Below are 4300 nucleotides of genomic sequence, written 5' to 3'. Positions count from 1 at the left end.
ACAGTTAGCTGCATGTTAAGCACAGACAGCTCTTAATTTCACATTAACTGCATTCCTAAATTTAGATTCTAGGAAGCAAGGAAGGGCTCTATAAAATGGATTGCCAGCATGTCACATACTTAAGCTGTTGAGCAAAGGTATTTTAAATCAGCCAGCCCACACAAGTCTCTTATTTTATCCTATCCTCCTTGGAGCTCACCATTGATACCCATTAAAAAAAAAACACCTTCCAAACAATTGTTTTTAGTAATCAAAGTTTTTAAAGACTTCTGGAGAACTCCACAATCATGTCTGAGGGAATGTGAATATGACTCCTTATCTATAGAGAAAAAGCAAAAGGGTGATTTTTAAGACTGTGAAGTGGCTATGGACTAAGTTTTTTATCTATACAATAAAACAGTTTCAGTATCTGCTTGACTGCTCTACTGGTCACTGGTTCAACTCTGACAAAAAGAAAAATCAGCTTTTTACTACAGTTAGCTGTCCAGTAGACTAAAGTGTTTATAGGCTCTTTCTAACCTCAGAAAGACTTTTCTCTCAAAATTCACTGAACACTGCTCTTACCTTATCTAAGATCCTTGGATCAGGAGACTGAGGCTAAGTGCAAACATCTCAGACATACAACCAAGCTGTCCTTAATTTTGACAGCATCAGTTGGAGGTGGGCAAGCAAGAGATAAAGACATTATCCTAAAAGCAAATAAGAACACCAAATAAATGCTTCCTATTTCTCAGCTGACAATCAGTAGAGTAGAGAAACTTTCTGAAGTGCAGACCTGGGATGACTGCTCACTGAAATGCAGCAATCTGTGATTTCAGTCATGAGTTTGAGCAGCTGCTGTTTGGCAGAGAGATGTTCCTTGGAGTACAAACAACTCGGGAACTATCAGGGGTCAGTAAGATAGGCTTGTTTCCTGGTGACACAAAACAGCACCTGGCTTAAAGGTTCACAGGGGGAGAGCGTAACTGCAACACTGCATAATATGCCTTGCTAGAAAAGCAGGTAACACTTGGTTTTCTTTTAATTTCAAGAAGTGTTTTTGTCTCAGGCACCATCTCTGCTCTGAAGGTGAAAATGCCAAAGTTCTGGGTAAGTCTGTTTTTGTTTAGCATCTCAGGTTGTGTCCTTTGAGGCACTTGTGTATATGAAGCAAGAGCAGCTCCCATAGTGCTGGACACAGATCTGCAGCAGTCAAACGGAGCGACTACCAGTTCTTGGGGGTTTACTCAACTCAGAACTGCTTTGAGAGCTGGCAGGGCTCCTAAGTTCCCCCCCTCTACCCTCTATTTTTCCCCCCCTGCCGTCTTGGTTTGCACAGTGCAGACACCTGAGTACACCTGCACTGCTACAAAAGGAACAGATTGTTCAGAGAAGATGCTATTAGCAACTAAAAGGACATGTGTGTAAATATGCTGACCAAGGACACAGCAAGCAGCACTTTAGGCAAACAAAAAGATAACCAGAAAAGAAATGAAGCTAATCTGAAGGCAAGATGCCTCCAAACTGTGTTGTATGAGATTTCTCTTTCTCTAAATGCATACACACACACACTGAATATCACTCAAAAGATATTTTAGGAACGCAACAAAATTCCTTCAAATCCTATAAATTTGTTCAGTAGGCTGGTGGCGTTTTTAGCTAGAATTGTGGTATCACTAAATAAAATATTTCTTAAAAGTTTATGCATATGTTTAAAGAATCATTGAACTTGCTTCTAGACCTGTGCAATTCCCATACAGTTTTACAGGATTTAAGTCAGAATGTATCCCCTATCAAATACAAAAACTTCAGCTATATTGAGGCATATCAGCCCTTGGGTAAAATGAGGGCATAGCCAAGGAAACAAAAATAGGAAAGGAAGTCTAAGATTCCATGAATACCCATGATGAGTACAACTTCAGGAATCACTTCTGAAATACACTTGAATGACCTTAGCAGGAGATTACACTCCAAATTCCAGGGGAAGGTAGAATCTGACAGCGGACATTCCTTCCCTTCCCTGCATTCAGTTCCACATTGCCTGGAGCAAGGAATCAGCCAGGAATCCAGAAATGACACTTTCTGGTATGCCTGAGCACATGTTCACAGGAACGTGAGTAGCAAGTACTTCCGAGAGTAACTGGCTACACCATCTGTGGAGAAGTCAGGTCAAATTATAGAGCCTAAGCACCAAAAACTATTGCCTTAATGCTGAACTGCACATATTATCAGCACCTCCAGTCATCTTCATTCAGCCATCTCCTCCTGCTCCACCCAACAATTTATCCAAGCTAGATGAAAGCATATCTCAATGATCAGGAACAGATCATGACGTAGCTGTCTGCATAAGCCCTTCTGTTGTTTGAATTCTTAGCAGCTGTCTCAGGACCAATGTCTGGCTACTGAATATTTTCTTTCTTCTGCCAGTTAGTGAAACAGATCTGAATTGTCTCCATTATCAGTATGCAGCTATGCACAGTAATCAAATTACTGCTTTGTTTACTGAGAAACACTAAGGAGATATAAGCTGGGTCCCTATCTTAGAAGTGCTTTCCAAATTCTTTTTTGCGTATCTTGAAGTACAGGCAACAGAAACTGAATGCAGGAATCAAACATTAATAACTCCCCTGCTTCCACTAATAGTCAAGGATCACATTCACTGCTGATAGCTCCAACAGCAGCTTTCTGTATATTGCTGTAATTTTAACTCCCTCACATCTCTTTTGGTATTTTCAGACATTGTTTGCCTTAATATCCATGGTTTCTGTTTGACAAGTCTATTTCCCAGCATATTAAGAATAAAAATACACCATGTTAGAAAAAAAACCAAAACACATACACAAAAAAGAACCTCACTACAATTCTAACAAAATATAAGACACTTGTGTTTACATAAAAAGAGAACTTAGTAATAGGTCCAGGGCCTTTCCTGATCAGCACACACATATAACTAACCCACAAATGAGTCAGCATGAGAAACTCTTCAGGGTTTGTTAGGAATACAGGTATTTGTACAGCAAGCCATCTTCCTATATAAGCTAACTTCCAATAAGCAGAAATTGCAATTTTCCTCCCCCTGCAATCTCCCATACCTAACATCCAGACTCTTAGGCTTCAATTATTATTTGCTTGGCTTTAAAACTGATACAAGTTCTTGGAATTCTAGAAGCCTCTCAGATCAGGTGAGCAGACATGTTTAAAGAAGGAACACTTTTTTCAGCTGTAAGGGTTAATCTCAGCAGCTCAGAGACAGTTAAGCCTCAAGCCAGAGCAGGGCTTTCCCTGGATAAGGCTGGGGTTTTTTCCTACTAGGCTTCTCGTAAGTTTAACTATGCACTCTGAACATCACATGACTTACGAGAAAAGTTTGTTCCCCAGCGTGGAAATGTCTTGTAATTTCTGAGTTGTTTTGGAATAGCACCATCAAAGGTTTCCACCAACAAATTGGTCAATAACAGCAAGAAACACACATTCATTATGCAGGATTAAAAAAATTGTTTGACCTCTTAGTCTCTTTTTTTTTTTGGCATTAAAATACAGAGGTTTTTGTGGTAAAGACACTGATCTATGCCTTTAATGAAAAAAACCAAATGACCACAAAAAGTTCAGATCTTCAGTCTGACAGAGAGCATACACAACAGCAGGTCAATTACCTCTTTCTGGACTTTCATTTGATTAAATGTAGCTACAGGTACATGTATGCATGTGTGCACACAGCTGCATGTATATATACACACACACCAAACTATAGTCATGGAACCACAAAAGTGGCACAGAAACCACCACTTTCCTCAGTCAGCTTGAAAGGCAGTGGCACTTTGTGCCTCCTGCTCAAAAGGAAAATAATTTAAGGAGGATGCTGCTCAACTTTTCACCAATTTTATGTCTTCTGTTTCTACCTTGCATCCCAATTATCTTTTCTAGTTAGGATTATAGCCTGACCAAGATACGACATCTAGCATCATCACTTCCATTTTTTTTTTCTTTTTTTAACAGTCTCAAGCCAAGAGGAGCTACTATAGGAAAACACAGCAAAAAATCCTTCATCCTGCTATGCAAAAGAAGCCTCAGCTTACACCAGTTCATTATCAGATTCTCTGCACTTGAAGGAAGCAAAATCCATGAACTCCAGTCAGCTCTAGAATGAAATCAGATTGAAGAAATAAACAGTAGCATGGGAATTTGCTAAGAAAATAACAATAAAAATTTCTGCTCCAATGAGAGAGATTAACAAGCTGAAGTATGTAAGAAGTGTCATCCATCCTCCTCCTCCTCCTCACCCAAGTGGGTCCTGCTTTTCTACAAAGTGATAAGCAGAGAC

The 4300-nt window shown here is 39.6% G+C and overlaps 1 long non-coding RNA gene across 1 annotated transcript; it reads left to right on the top strand.

Annotated features, from left to right (window-relative positions):
• Nucleotides 1-1026: 1026 nt before the first annotated feature.
• On the top strand, nucleotides 1027-4219 carry LOC117244178. Its single transcript, XR_004496757.1, has 2 exons — nucleotides 1027-1089; nucleotides 3976-4219. It is a non-coding gene; the product is annotated as an uncharacterized LOC117244178 (long non-coding RNA).
• Nucleotides 4220-4300: the final 81 nt, after the last annotated feature.

This window comes from Parus major, chromosome 3 (genome assembly GCF_001522545.3).
Source record: "Parus major isolate Abel chromosome 3, Parus_major1.1, whole genome shotgun sequence".
NCBI classification, from domain to species: Eukaryota; Metazoa; Chordata; class Aves; order Passeriformes; family Paridae; genus Parus; species Parus major.
Note: the sequence above shows the minus strand (reverse complement) of the source record. Positions and strands in the feature narration are given on the sequence as shown.